This window comes from Ranitomeya variabilis, chromosome 1 (genome assembly GCF_051348905.1).
Source record: "Ranitomeya variabilis isolate aRanVar5 chromosome 1, aRanVar5.hap1, whole genome shotgun sequence".
In the NCBI taxonomy this organism is placed as follows: Eukaryota; Metazoa; Chordata; class Amphibia; order Anura; family Dendrobatidae; genus Ranitomeya; species Ranitomeya variabilis.
In genome coordinates this window covers 143,969,657-143,986,368 of record NC_135232.1, presented here as the reverse complement: position 1 = coordinate 143,986,368, position 16,712 = coordinate 143,969,657, and the positions used below count along the sequence as shown (strand labels likewise).

General features: G+C 43.3%; 1 protein-coding gene across 6 annotated transcripts in view; it reads right to left on the bottom strand.

Moving 5' to 3' along the window:
- Window positions 1-16,712, bottom strand: part of CAST (calpastatin) — a 256,580-nt gene that overhangs the window by 58,357 nt on the left and 181,511 nt on the right. The gene's annotated exons all lie outside the window — the stretch shown is intronic.

Genomic DNA, 16,712 nt, shown 5'->3' with positions numbered 1-16,712 from the left:
AAAGCAGTGTTCTAATGTTGACTTCCATAAGGGAAAAAAAAAATACACATTTGAATGCTAAATAGAATGTATGGCCAATAGTCACTGGACATTAAACAGCGGCCCCCACAACTGGATCACTCCGCGAGCGGTGGCTGTCCTCTGCATCTGTGTCAAATTGGGTGATTTAACCCCTTTACCCCCAAGGGTGGTTTGAATGTTAATGACCGGGCCAATTTTTACAATTCTGACCACTGTCCCTTTATGAGGTTATAACTCTGGAACGCTTCAACGGATCTTGGCGACTCTGACATTGTTTTCTCGTGACATATTGTACTTCATGATAGTGGTAAAATTTCTTTGATATTACCTGCGTTTATTTGTGAAAAAAACAAAAATTTGGCGAAAATTTTGAACATTTCGCAATTTTCAACTTTTAATTTTTATGCCCTTAAATCACAGAGATATGTCACACAAAATACTTAATAGGCAACATTTCCCACATGTCTACTTTACATCAGCACAATTTAGGAACCAACATTTTTTTTTGTTAGGGAGTTATAAGGGTTAAAAGTTGACCAGCAATTTCTCATTTTTACAACACCATTTTTTTTTTTAGGGACCACATCACATTTGAAGTCATTTTGAGGGGTCTATATGATAGAAAATAACCAAGTGTGACACCATTCTAAAAACTGCACCCCTCAAGGTGCTCAAAACCACATTCAAGAAGTTTATTAACCCTTCAGGTGTTTCACAGGAATTTTTGGAATATTTAAATAAAAATTAACATTTAATTTTTTTTTTTCTTTTTAAACAAAATTTATTTCAGCTCCAATTTGTTTTATTTTACCAAGGGTAACAGGAGAAAATGGACCCCAAAAGTTGTTGTACAATTTGTGCTGAGTACGCTGATACCCCATATGTGGGGGTAAACCACTGTTTGGGCGCATGGCAGAGCTCGGAAGGGAAGGAGCGCCATTTGACTTTTCAATGCAAAATTGACGAATTGAGATGGAATGCCATGTTGCGTTTGGAGAGCCCCTGATGTGCCTAAACATTGAAACCCCCCACAAGTGACACTATTTTGGAAAGTAGACCCCCTAAGGAACTTATCTAGATGTGTTTTGAGAGCTTTGATCCCCCAAGTGTTTCACTACAGTTTACAACGCAGAGCCGTGAAAATAAAAAAATCCTTTTTTTCCCACAAAAATGAATTTTAGCCCCCCAAATTTATATTTTCCCAAGGGTAACAAGAGAACTTGGACCCCAAAAGTTGTTGTCCAATTTGTCCCGAGTACGCTGATGCCCCATATGTTGGGATAAACCCCTGTTTGGGCGCATGGCAGAGCTCGGAAGGGAAGGGGCGCCGTTTGACTTTTCAATGCAAAATTGACTGGAATTGAGATGGGACACCATGTCGCGTTTGGAGAGCCCCTGATGTGGCTAAACATTAACCCCCCCCACAAGTGACACCATTTTGGAAAGTAGACCCCCTAAGGAACTTATCTAGATGTGTTTTGAGAGCTTTGAACCGCCAAGTGTTTCACTACAGTTTATAACGCAGAGCTGTGAAAATAAAAAATATTTTTTTCCACAAAAATGATTTTTTAGCCCCCAGTTTTGTATTTTCCCAAGGGTAACAGGAGAAATTGGACCCCAAAAGTTGTTGTCCAATTTGTCCTGAGTATGCTGATACCTCATATGAGGGAACCACTGTTTGGGCGCATGGCAGAGCTCGGAAGGGAAGGAGCGCCATTTGGAATGCAGACTTAGATGGATTGGTCTGCAGGCATCACGAGCCCCTGATGTACCCAAACAGTATAAACCCCCCACAAGTGACACCATATTGGAAACTAGACCTCCCAAGGAACTTATCTAGATGTGTTGTGAGAACTTTGAACCCCCAAGTGTTTCACTACAGTTTACAACGCAGAAAATCTTTTTTTTTCCCACAAAAATGATTTTTAGCCCCCCAAATTTATATTTTCCCAAGGGTAACAAGAGAACTTGGACCCCAAAAGTTGTTGTCCAATTTGTCCCGAGTACGCTGATGCCCCATATGTTGGGGTAAACCCCTGTTTGGGCGCACGGGAAGGCTCGGAAGGTAAGGAGCACTGTTTTACTTTTTCAATGCAGAATTGGCTGGAATTGAGATCGGACGCCATGTCGCGTTTGGAGAGCCCCTGATGTGCCTAAACAGTGGAAACTCCCTGATTCTAACTGAAACCCTAATCCAAACACACCCATAACCCTAATCCCAACCACACCCCTAACCCCAACTCCAACACACCCCTAACCCTAATCCCAACGGTAACCCTAACCACACCACTAACTCTAATCCCAACACTAATCCCAACCGTAAATGTAATCCAAACCCTAACCCTAACTTTAGCCCCAACCCTAACTTTAGCTCCAACCCTAGCCCCAACCCTAACCCTAGCCCTAACCCTAAACCTAGCCCTAACCTTAGCCCTAACCCTAATGGGAAAATGGAAATAAATACATTTTTTAAATTTTATTATTTTTCCCTAACTAAGGGGGTGATGAAGGGGGGTTTGATTTACTTTTATAGCATTTTTTATAGCGGATTTTTATGATTGGCTGCTGTCACACACTAAAAGACGCTTTTTATAGCAAAAAAGTTTTTGCGTCTCCATATTTTGTGACCTATAATTTTTCCATATTTTGGTCCACAGAGTCATGTGAGGTCTTGTTTTTTTGCGGGACGAGTTGACGTTTTTATTGGTAACATTTTCGGACACGTGACAGTTTTTGATCGCTTTTTATTCCGATTTTTGTGAGACAGAATGACAAAAAAACAGCTATTCATGAATTTCTTTTGGGGTGGGGTGGGGGGTTGTTTATACCGTTCCACGTTTGGTAAAATTGATAAAGCATTTTTATTCTTCGGGTCAGTACGATTACAGCGATACCTCATTTATATCATTTTTTTAATGTTTTGGCGCTTTTATACGATAAAAACTATTTTATAGAATAATTATTTTGGCATCGCTTTATTCTGAGGACTATAACTTTTTTATTTTTTCTTTGATTTATGGCGGCTTGTTTTATGCGGGACAAGATGACGTTTTTAGCGGTACCATGGTTATTTATATCTGTCTTTTTGATCTCGTGTTATTCCACTTTTTGTTCGGCGGTATGATAATAAAGCGTTTTTTGCCTCGTTTTTGTTTTTTTTTTCCCTACGGTCTTCACTGAAGGGGTTAACTAGTGGGACAGTTTTATAGGTTGGGTCGTTACGGACGCGGCGATACTAAATATGTGTACTTTTATTGTTTTTTTTTTTATTTAGATAAAGAAATGTATTTATGGGAATAATATATATATTTTTTTCTTTATTTAGGAATTTTTTTTTTTTTTTCTTACACATGTGGAAATTTTTTTTTTTACATTTTTACTTTGTCCCAGGGGGGGACGTCACAGATCGCTGATCTGACAGTTTGCACAGCACTCTGTCAGATCAGCGATCTGTCTTACAGTGCTGCAGGCTTACCAAGCACCTGCTCTGAGCAGGCACTTGCTAAGCCACTCCCTGCAGGACCCGGATGCAGCCCCGCGGCCATTTTGGATCCGGGGACTGCAGGGAGAGGAGGTAAGAGACCCTCGGAGCAATGCGATCACATCGCGTTGCTCCGGGGGTCTCAGGGAAGCACGCAGGGAGCCCCCTCCCTGCGCGATGCTTCCCTGTACCGCCGGCACACCGCGATCATGTTTGATCGTGGTGTGCCGGGGGTTAATGTGCCGGGGGCGGTCCGTGATCACTCCTGGCACATAGTGCCGGATGTCAGCTGCGATAGTCAGCTGACACCCGGCCGCGCTCCCGTGAGCGCGGCCGATCGCGCTGGACGTACTATCCCCTTGGTGGTCATACGGGCCCACCCCACCTCGACGGGATAGTACGTCCGATGTCAGAAAGGGGTTAATGAAAGGACTGTGCAGGAATATTCTAAGGCTATGTGACCCACAATGCATTTTACCTGTTTTTTTTATTGCTTTTTGTGCAAATTTTAAGCTGCGTTTTACTGTACCAGTGAAGCCTGAGATTTCAGAAATCTAATGCACATACATTGGTTTTCTTTTCCTGACTGATCTGGAAAACTGCTGTTTTTGAAAACTGTTTTTGGTGCAAAAACCATAAGGAAATTGCATAATGATTGGGAGGGGGGGGGCACTAAACTTTATCAGCATGCACAAGAGACAATAAAAAACTGGGTTTTTTTTGTAGCTGCTTCGAGCAGGTTTTGCAGAAAAAAAAAAAAAGCAGGGAAAAAAAAAAAAAAACCAACATGTGATGCCAAAAAGACAATTCTGGCATTCACCTGCACAATAGATGCCTATGCCAATGTTACAGTGTATCGCCAAGAACCCTTAGGCTGTACATACTTGGCAACTTTGACCACAATACCTGTCATGTGACCAAGGTTTGCTCGGTACTGCTCATACCCCACTAGAGATGGGCGAACCCGAACAGTGAAACTCAGCGTCTGTACCGAACACCTACTGTCCAAGGCACGGACACCAAACACGGACTTCACCAGGAAGTTTGGGTTCGGTCTCATGAACACCGAGTGTTTGTCGCGCTGTCATGAGCGCCATATGCAAAAAGACGCGCAATTACCGGCCTTGGCTGCTATCAATGAGGTTATTTAAGGTTGTCAATGTTCTGCCACCCTGAATGCACACAAATCATCTAGAGTCACGGCCGACAGCTCTTTTCACAATCATCAACCAACGTCCTCCCAGTGCTCAGTGGGACGCAGACACAAGTCCGGGGACGCTGCAGCCTTGGCAGCACGTTCACATCACAGGCCGCTCACAATAGCAGACACCACATGCGGCCTGGCGTTACTGGGGTCTCCTAATCTTAATATAAGCAGTATTAGATGATGTCGATTAGCTAAGAATACATTGCAATAAGCCCCGTGATAACATGTAATAGCAGTAGTAGCGAGTCACCAGACTTCATTCTGCTCAATACTAGCGGATTCACAATTAATGTAAAACAATGTTAAATATTGAACAGAATTATGTTCCACAACAGTCAGATCATGAACAATGTTGCCACTTATGTCCTCATAGCTTTGTGTGGATATAATTTAGCATGAATGCATGGTCTTCCATACGTCCATATGAGTGTGAACACGGGCCGTATATACACACAGTACGATAGGCTGCAGGACGGGGCTGTGCGGATCAGCGTGACAACCCTACATGCAAAATACTCGGGTTGCCTAACAACTGACACAATAGTGTCTGACTCATGCCATGTGGATTGCATGGGAGGAGGCCTAGGCCTCGGGTCGGAGGCACACCCTTGCCTGACTGAACGGCTTTTTCGTCTTGATCTGAAGAAAAGGTTAAAAATGTGAACTGTGCAGTCTACAAAAGAAAGCAGTGATGCAAGTGTAACCCTGAAGTGACCTAACAGCCCTGACAATGGAGGTGCCCCCCTGGTATTCATCACCGGCTCCTTCAGGGGCTTATATTACACTGTGCAGGAGACCATACTGAGGTTTCCGTTCTGTTTCCTTGGAAAATCTGTCAGTAGGAGCAGCCCCCTCCTAAGCCGCCTATAAGGGTACGGAGGTCACAGGAAGCGGCATAACAAGACACCGTGAGATCTACAATCCAATGTCTTATTCCAGACAAATCCTTATATGTAAATGAGCTGTTAAGATCTCTGGGCCGGACACTGATCTGTATGAGACTCCGCCTCCAGGGATTATTATAGTAGGGGGCATTCCCTGTGCGAGATATGTAATGGTTACCAGCGTGACGTCCAATGGTTAACCGCGTGACGTCCAATGGTTAACCGCGTGACGTCCAATGGTTAACAGCGCGACGTGCAATGGCTGCCCTCTGCTCTCCAGGGAACTGTCCCTAGCAGAAGTGGCAGAAAAATGATGTAAAAATGTCCAGTGAAGCCACTTAAGGAAAACGACTGCTGCATTTTTTGCAAAAAAAAAAAAAAACGTTAGAAAAACGCAAGCGCATTTTTTGGCAAGGGAGTCCGGTTTTGATGAGGAAAATTCTGCAACGTGGGCACATAGCCTAAGTGTGGAAAATATGCTCAGATTTTAGTTGCAGAAATACAGCAAAATTTAGTTAAGAAATAAGTAACTTATTTTACTTAATGGGTGCAGAAATGACGTAGGCCAGTATTTGGTCAGTTTTTTACATCAGTATTTGTAAGCCAAAACTAGGAGAGGAACAATCAGAGGAAACCTAGAAGTCTGCGGTCACACTTGTGTGTGCAATGTGAGAAGCTCGCACGAGTCTCTCGCTCAATACCCGGCACTGCCGCCGGCACTCGGGACCGGAGCGTTCCGCTGCATAGAAATACATACACCCCCACACTCAGAACCTGAGTGTCGGCGGCAGTGCCGGGTATTGAGCGAGAGACTCGTGCGAGTTTCTCACATTGCACACACAAGTGTGACCCCGGCCTAATAGAAACACATCACCACTTTTGTATTTATCACCCACTCCGGGTTTTGGCTTACAAATACTGAGGTAAAATACTGACCAAATATGCAACGTGCGCACATGCAGAAGTAGAGTGTTGTATTACAGGAATACATGAGACTGTTGAGTTAGGATCAGGGGACCGAGCAGTCAGTTCCTTAAAGGGATTTCAACATGAACAAAAGTTCATTTTATTCAAAAGATCTTGGAATAATAATAAATTCCACAATTAGAGGTGTTTAAATAAAATGTTCCTGTGCTGAGATAATCTTATACATGTTCCCCTGCTGTGTACTGTGTAATGGCTGTGTCTGACTGTACAGGAACATGGTCTGATCATACCACAGCTCCTGGGCAGGGGAAAACACAACAGAGGAAACAGAGATTACAGCATGGGATCACAAATGATTCTTTGAAGTAAAACATTGTTTAAAAAACAGGCAGGAAAATGTTTTACCTCACAAAAAAATTCAGCTGTGATGCCCTGCTGTAGTGTCTGTATACTCTCTATTGTGTCTTCGGCTACTTTCACACTAGCGTTAACTGCAATACGTCGCAATGCGTCGTTTTGCCGAAAAAACGCATCCTGCAAAAGTGCTTGCAGGATGCGTTTTTTCTGCATTGACTAACATTAGCTCCGCATTTGCGACGTATTGAGACACGTCGCAACAGTCGTGCGACGGTTGCACCGTGTTGTGGCGGACCGTCGGGAGCAAAAAACGTTACATGTAACGTTTTTTGCTCCTGACGGTCCGCTTTTTCCGACCGCGCATGCGCGGCCGGAACTCCGCCCCCACCTCCCCGCACCTCACAATGGGGCAGCGGATGCGCTGGAAAAATGCATCCGCTGCCCCCGTTGTGCGGCGCAAAGAACGCTAGCATCGGTAACCTCGGCCCGACGCACTGCGACGGGCCGAGCCCGATGCTAGTGTGAAAGTAGCCTTCCCCTGCCCAGGAGCTGTGGTATGATCAGACCATGTCCCTGTACGGTCAGACACAGCCATTACACAGTACACAGCAGAGGCACCCATTTATAAGATTATCTCAGCACAGGAACATTTTATTTAAACACATCCAATTGTGGAAGTTATATTATTCCAAGATCTTTTGCTTACAATGAACTTTTGTTTGTGGGAAAACCCCTCTAAGTTGTGTTTCATACTCGGACCATGATATACGAACATCTGAATTCGGCCTCCTATATAGATTTCCCTGTGGGAAAAATAGTCTGTGTATGGGACCTGCTGGAATATTCCCTCAGATTAGCTCCCCGACCTGGTGCATCTGTGCATTACAAGGTCAAGCATTTCTTGAATAGTTGGCACATGATACATTTCCCTGGTGATGACATTGCCGTCATACTCCTAGCATTATTAACCCACACGGCTATTGACCAAATACATTTTTTTTTTTTTCTTTTTACAGACCCATTTGAATAATCTTCTTATGCCATCAGAGGACACAAGTGAGCAGGGTAGAAACAATGTGATATTCCAACACTAGTCAAAACAATCTGAAGAGCACTCAAGTTATTTAGTTACATTTCCTGTAATGTGATGGTAGAGAATCAGCGGGAACTACTAGACAGAAATACTTTCCTACACAACTACACAAGGAGATTTCGATAAAGACTTTCGGAAATCTTTTCCAAAGTCACAAGGTGCTTAAGACCTCATGCACACAACAAAGCCATCTGCAAAAAGTATGTGCCATAGCGAATGAAAGTCTAAGACTGGGTTCAGATGGTCTGTGTATGGACTGCAAAGTCCAGATCGACCATGGGTTTCCTTACCCAACTAAGAGCCTGAGTACCTGGTCAGGGCATTTCGGTCTATTAATTGACGGGTGGAGAAAGGTTGAACTTGATGGACCTAGGTAATATATATGAAATATGGCTGACTGAATGCAGCTTAATGCTACTGTCACAGTTACTGAAAAGGTGGGTTGTATCTCAGCCAATAAAAAGACACCTGGAAGATCATGTTTTATTCACGTTTTTCACTTCGCAATAGAAGCAAATCTGAAGCCTTCTCATTAGCATCCATATTTCACGGATCCCTATTCACTTGTATGGCTGCGTCTTATCAGTAGATCAGATCAGAAGAGGACCTACTCCGAGTCTCTAGAATCTGTAATTTTCGCGGATGTGTGACTACATCCATTCAACGCTAAAGCACAGGGATTACCGGATATTGTAGTGGTGATAACTTGATTTTTCTATAATCTGTTTTGAGCTTTCCTGTACCTTAGGCTATGTGCACACAATGTCTTTCAGGTGGATTCTGTCCAGAATCTGCTTGAAAAAGCGACACAAAAGGGCAAAGCCAAGACATTGCTGTGCACGTGTTCCATCTTATGTTACTTCTTTTAACCACTTCAGGGTTTGGAAAGCTGACCATTCTTCATCTGAACTTCATAGTATAGAGCGAAAGACGGCAAAAACGCTGGTGAAGTTGCTTCAGGAATACTATTGCCAGTATTTTCCTGAAGTAGCTTTGCCTGAACAACTCAGCAGCTACACCTGCGTCTATATTAAGCCAAGTTCACACTTTCAGTATTTGGTCAGTAACACTAAGGGTATGTTTCCACATTCAGGAAACGCTGCGTTTTTGACGCTGCGTTGAGCCGCAGCGTCAAACACGCAGCGTCCAGATGTTACAGCATAGTGGAGGGGATTTCATGAAATCCCGTCTCCACTATGCAGTAAAAGACGCATGTGGCAGACCCACGAGAACGGACATGCGGCGCGTCTTAAGAACGCAGCATGTCCTTACATTGCTGAAACAACGCAGGGACAACGCAGGTGACCTGCCAGTGACCTCAGGTGCAGATTTGGTCAGGATTTTACCTGCATAAAATCCTGACCAATTCCTGAAGCAATCCTGAACATGGACACATATCCTAAGGGTATGTGTCCACGTTCAGGATTGCATCAGGATTTGGTTAGGATTTTACGTCAGTATTTGTAAGCCAAAACCAGGAGTGGGTGATAAATGCAGAAGTGGTGCATATGTTTCTATTATACTTTTCCTCTAATTGTTCCACTCCTGGTTTTGGCTTACAAATACTGATGGAAAATCCTGACCAAATCATGATGCAATCCTGAACGTGGACACATACCCTAAGGGTATGACTCCACGGTCAGGATGGCCGGCGGTATCGCCGCAGCGGCGAAGCCGCTCGGCGCTAAGCCCCGCCCCCTTTCTGGGACGCGATGATGCCGGATGTGTTAACTCTTCACATCCGGGATGATCGCTCTGTCCCATAGGGCCCTGTGATATGCCTTGCGGGGACTCTGCGTCCCCGCAAGGTGTACGGACATGCTGCGATCTGAAAAGACGCGCAGCATGTCCGTAGTCGCAGGGCCGCCGCGTGCGGGTTTCCACGCATAGTGGAGACGGGATTTCATCAAATCCCCTCCACTATGCTGAAACATCTGGACGCTGCTTGTTTGACGCTGCAGCGCTGCGCAGCGTCAAACAAGCAGCGTTTCCTGACCGTGGAGTCATACCCTAAGGGAACACTAAAGTACCACATCATAGATATCACTGAATGAAATAATCCAGTTGCAAATTTTCATTCATTACATGGTGGAATGCGTTGAGAACAATAAAACATAAAAATGATCAATGTAAATCAAAATGAATATCCCATGGGGGTCTGGATTTGGAATGATACTAAAAATCAAAGTGGAAAATCAAATTACAGGCTGATCCAACTTCAGTGGAAATGCCTCAAGACAAGGAAATTATGCTCAGTAGTGTGTTTGTGGAGTATAATAGCATGCACATACATTTTTAATGCACATGTCACTTTACTAGTGCTAGTCTGCTCACCCTTTGTTTGCACATACATCAATTGTCTGTCTTATATTGTTAATCCTCGGCTGCTATGCTATCATGCTATTTTAGGGTACATGTCCACGTTCAGGAAACGCTGCGTGTTTGACGCTGCGTGGGGCCGCAGCGTCAAACACGCAGCGTCCAGATGTTCCAGCATAGTGGAGGGGATTTTTTGAAATCCCGTGTATCACGCATCCATCGGCCCTGCGACTCCGGACATGCTGCGCGTCTTTTAAGATCACAGCATGTCCGTGTTCCTTGTGGCGACGCTGCGACGCCGCAAGGAATAACACAGGGCCCTATGCGTGGGGTGCGATGATGCCGGATGTATGCAATGAACACATCCGGCAACATCGCGTCCCAGAAGGGGGCGGGGCTTAGCGCCGAGCGGGTTTGCCGCTCCGACGATACCGCCGGCCATCCTGAACGTGGACAGATACCCTTACTCCTTTTCCCTGCGTTGGTATAAAAGGCTGATTGAACGAAGAACCAACATAGGGTCATTTAGGAGGTGTAAGGCTATGTGCACACGCTGCGGATTTTGCAGCAATTTCCCATGAGTTTACAGTACAATGTAAACCTATGGAAAACACTGTACCCATTCTGCGGGAAAAAACGCGCAGAAACGCAGCGGTTTACATTCCGCAGCATGTCGATTCTTTGTCCGGATTCCGCAGCGGTTTACACCTGCTCCACAATAGAAATCCGCAGGTGTAAAACCGCAGGGGAGTCTGCATAAAAACCGCTGTAAATCCGCAGGTAAAACGCAGTGCCTTTTACCTGCGGATTTCTACAATCCGCTGTGGAAAAATCCGCGGAGGTCCATTCTACGTGTGCACATGGCCTAAGGGAGAGCCGTCGAGGAGCGTGGGCGCCATTTTTCGTTTGTATGTTCAGGGTGCCAACCTCCGCTGTCAGGCAGACATCCAGCATAGAGTTCTGAGTGTAGAGTGAACATAGTGAGCACTACATTTGCACGGTGATTGTTGTCTTTTTATTTTAGAAGATATTTTAAATAAAAGTTATATTTTATTTCAGCAAAAATATACCAGGGTTTTTCTCTTGTTTTTTCTGAGAATAACATGTAGAAAAAAAAATATATACATATACAGTACAGACCAAAAGTTTGGACACACCTTCTCATTTAAAGATTTTTCTGTATTTTCATGACTATGAAAATTGTACATTCACACTGAAGGCATCAAAACTATGAATTAACACATGTGGAATTATATACTTAACAAAAAAGTGTGAAACAACTGAAATTATGTCTTATATTCTAGGTTCTTCAAAGTAGCTACCTTCTACTTTGATTACTGCTTTGCACACTCTTGGCATTCTCTTGATGAGCCTCAAGAGGTAGTCACCAGGAATGGTCTTCCAACAATCTTGAAGGAGTTCCTAGAGATGCTTAGCACTTGATGGCCCTTTTGCCTTTACTCTGCGGTCCAGCTCACCCCAAACCATCTCGATTGGGTTCAGGTCTGGTGACTGTGGAGGCCAGGTCATCTGGCACAGCACCCCATCACTCTCCTTCTTGGTCAAATAGCCCTTACACAGCCTGGAGGTGTGTTTGCGGTCATTGTCCAGTTGAAAAATAAATGATGGTCCAACTAAACCCAAACCGGATGGAATAGCATGCCGCTGCAAGATGCTGTGGTAGCCATGCTGGTTCAGTATGCCTTCAATTTTGAATAAATCCACAACAGTGTCACCAGAAAAGCACCCCCACACCATCACACCTCCTCCTCCACGCTTCACGGTGGGAACCAGGCATGTAGCGTCCATCTGTTCACCTTTTCTGCGTCGCACAAAGACACGGTGATTGGAACCAAAGATCTCAAATTTGGACTCATCAGACCAAAGCACAGATTTCCACTGGTCTAATGTCCATTCCTTGAGTTCTTTAGCCCAAACAAGTCTCTTCTGCTTGTTGCCTGTCCTTAGCAGTGGTTTCCTAGCAGCTATTTTACCATGAAGGCCTGCTGCACAAAGTCTCCTCTTAACAGTTGTTGTAGAGATGTGTCTGCTGCTAGAACTCTGTGTGGCATTGACCTGGTCTCTAATCTGAGCTGCTGTTAACCTGCGATTTCTGAGGCTGGTGACTCAGATAAACTTATCCTCAGAAGCAGAGGTGACTCTTGGTCTTCCTTTCCTGGGGCTGTCCTCGTGTGAGCCAGTTTCTTTGTAGCAGCTGATGGGTTTTGCCACTGCACTTGGGGACACTTTCAAAGTTTTTCCAATTTTTTCGGACTGACTGACCTTCATTTCTTAAAGTAATGATGGCCACTAGTTTTTTTTTTTACTTAGCTGCTTTTTTCTTGCCATAATACAAATTCTAACAGTCCATTCAGTAGGACTATCAGCTGTGTATCCACCAGACTTCTGCACAACACAATGGTCCCAACCCCATTTATAAGGGAAGAAATCCCACTTATTAAACCTGGCAGGGCACACCTGTGACGTGAAAACCATTCCCAGTGACCACCTCTTGAAGCTCATCAAGAGAATGGCAAGAGTGTGCAAAGCACAACTGAAATTAAGTATATAATTCCACATGTGTTAATTCGTAGTTTTGATGCCTTCAGTGTGAATGTACAATTTTCATAGTCATGAAAATACAGAAAAATCTTTAAATGAGAAGGTGTGTCCAAACTTTTGGTCTGTACTGTATATGTCTCCGCCTTCTCGATTCTCTTATGGGAAGTCTGGGGAGATGGCTGTTGGTTGTCTGACAGTTTGATGTCCATATTTGCAGTATATTTAGCTGTAACTTATATTTTGAGACAATATTGGGATGGACCCCATCACATATGAGACGAGGAACTTTACTAAAAGGATTTTTTCCCTTTAAGGTTACGGTATTCTTTTTACACTAACTTCAATGTCAAAAAGGCTAAAATAAAAGAATGTCAAAATGTGTTTGCAGTTCTCACATGCTGATACATGTTTTTCCATAAAAACAGTTTATTGCCTGAATTGCTCTGAAAAATGCAGAAACAAGTAAAAACATTATGGTATGTTTCTCAGCCGTCCTGCTAATGTCCAATGTGTAAATGAGGCTCTAATATCATGCTTCATCCTGGAAAATGTCAGCAAAATGCCACCATGTGTGCCCCATATGGCACCTCAGGTATGCCATCAGCCCAACTACAAAAACAATAATATACAGAACAGTCCCATACAGCCACTCAGAGTGGAAATCAGCAGATTTTCTTATTTCAGCTTTTACTTGAAGCAATTCCTGGCTCTGCCGCAGAATTTGTCACCCCCCCCCCCCACAATTATGAGCATCATATAAGCCTGCGAAGTTTGGATCACACAACCTGTGATGGGGCCGGGAATAGCGGCCATAATACAGAGGAGAAAATATTACCACAACCCAGTCATGAGGACCTTCCTTTAGGGTCCACTCCTGAGCATAAGCAATGTGGATTGAGGCCTACAGCTTGCATCTGTTCTTTTCTAAGTATTTGCACAAGTAATTACATGGCCTCTTATTACATATGGAAGGGATCTCCAGAAAGCAACAGGTGGTGGGAGAGCAAATTACACTATTTGCTAAAAGAATGGTGTGAACGCTAGCGGTGTCAATAGAGAACTATTACAGCGACAGTGAAAGAGATGTGTAACCTAAAAGCACAGGAGACTGGTGCCTTAATAAATCTGCTGCATCTTAGCCCTTCGGTGAGTCAAAAATTAAGATCTATGACTGCAGGCACGCTAATTTATGGTGCGAATTATAGCAAATTATAGTAAAGAGGGTCCTGTGTTAAACCTGTGCTCTTTTCTTGTCACTTCTGAAAAGTTGTGAGAAAAGCGTAAAACAGCAAAAAAAAAAAAAAAAAAGCAAATTTTTTGCTCAAAAAAAGTCAAGCGTCAATATTTGCTGCTTTTTTTTTTTTAAGCCATAAACCTGGACCATAAAGCCAATGATGAGTTGTCCCTCACAGTATCAGCGAGGGTAACATTTCCAATCAGGTCTAAAGATCAGCTACTGATAAGTTATCCAATGGACAAGGGGTATGAATACATTGTAGATGTTTATGGGGCTCCCTGTGTTTGCAGCCCAATGATATCAGTAATGCTGGGAGAAGAATGTACAGAGGATTCATTTGTACAAGGATGCAGAGACATTAGGCAAAGTCAGAGCAATAGTTAATCTTTAAAGGAGTTTTCTGGTTTCGGCTGCAGTTTTTTTTGTTTTTTAAATAAACTGAGCTTTACTCACTCTTCCCGGGTCCATCGCTGAGTCTCCGTCGCTGCTCTATGTCTGTTATAACACAATAAGCTGGAGGCAGGGAAAAGAAAAACCTGCCACATTGCATGAATTCAAGAAAGGTTTGAGGAATGTGACACGGAGGTGTTCACTGGGCCTCCAATTCCTCAGATCTCAATCCAACTGAGGTTCATTAGGATCTGCCGGAATAAGAAATCTGATCCACCAAGGTATCAACTGGCAACCAAAAGGTTAAAAAAACTGCTGTTAATGTCTTCCTGGCAAACACTGCAAGTCTAAATAGTCATATTAGCTAGATCTCATGTGATGTAAAGAAAGAACAGTAAGTGATGAAATGAAGCCTGGGCACTCAGCTGAGCTCTCAGGGTTGTTGGCCTCCAGGAGGCACACAACGTTACATGCGAAGTGCCTAAAAGGCTGCATAACATGGTGCCGTCCAAATACTCATTTTCACGAGACTCGGACTTTTCTTATAATGAAGGCATGGCTTAGAGCAAAGGAGGTAACAGATGTCTTATAATAACTAAATTGTCCCCTGATGACATTACCTGGTCATGTCCCTTTCATACCTCTCAGTGAAACACTGGGGGACAATCAACCTGACGCTGCATTATATACAGTGACATGGAAAAGTTTGGGCACCCCTGGACAAAATGACTGTTATTGTGAACAGTTTAGCAAGTTGAAGATTAAATCATGGTATCTCTAAAAGTCCTAAAGTTAAAGATGACAATTCCCTTGTATTTTAGAAAAAAAATGTAAAAGATGAATATATATTTTTTAAAATATTACAAAAAAGGATTATGGGCCGATGCAAAAGTTTGGGCATCCTGCATGGTTAGTACTCCTACTAGCACCTCCTTTTGAAAATATCACATCTTGTAAAAGCTTTTAGTAGCCAGACAAGAGTGTTTCAATTCTTGTTTGAGGGATTTTCATCCATTCTTCCTTGGTAAATTCTTCCAGTTCTGTGAGATTCCTGGGTTGTCTTGCATGCACTGCTATTTTGAGGTCATGCCACAGATTTTCAATGATGTTCAGATCAGGAGACTGAAGGCCATGGTAAAACCTTCTTTTGTATGCTTCTGACCTTTAATTTTTTGGTGAGGATGCAGGAGAAGTTTTCTTCTGATGACTCTTCCATGAAGGCTATATTTGTTCAGCTGTCTCTGAAAAGTAGAACAATGTATCACAAATCCAAAGTCTGCTAAATCTTTCTGAAGGTCTTTTCTAGTGAAAGGGGGGTTCTGAGTTGCATTTCTAGCAATCCTATGAGCAGGTCTCACTGAAATGTTGCTTGGTCTTCCAGAACAAATCTTGACCTCCACTGTTCCTGATAACTGCCATTTCTTTATTACATTTCAAACGGAGGAAAGGGCAACTTGAAAATGATTTGCTATCTTCTTATAGCCTTCTGCTGCTTTATGGGCATCCACCATTTTCAGAATGCTAGGCAGCCACATAGAAGAACCCATGGATGCTGGTTTTTGCACAAGGTTTGAGGATGCTTTTTTTTTATAAAGCTGCGAAATTTGCATCACCTGGCCTATGCTAATGATGATTGTGAATAAGCCATAACCCAAAGAGGCTAATTAAGGTCCGAAACCTTGGTCAAAGTTATCTGGGCACACAAACATCCAAGGTTACCCAAACTTTTGCATCTGCCCATTTTCCTTTTTGCAATTTTTAAAATGTAAAAAATGACAATGTATTTTAGGCAAAACAAAATATATAAAGGAAATGTATCATCTTTAACTCTGGGCCTTTTAGAGATCATTTCATCTTCAACTTGCTGAACTGTTCACAATAACAGTAATTTTGGCTAGGGGTGCCCAAACTTTTACATGCCACTCTATGTAGAAGGTGTAGGGACAAGTACACAAGTTTGTATTTATGGTTTCCAAAGTTACTTACTGTTTTGAAACATTGAACCACACCTGGGAAAGGTACAAAATACATCTAAGAACACTCCCCGCCTAGGACTGTGACTACCCTACAGAAATAATTCCTGATGAACCTTTCACATCACATTACGCAAGGCACAAAATCTGAGCCCAAACTCAAGAGGACGTCATCAAAAAGGCAGGAACAGAAGAGGAAGTGGTGTAGAGGAAAACATAATGCGTACCATGGACCTCCGAGAACACAAGAAGCACATACAA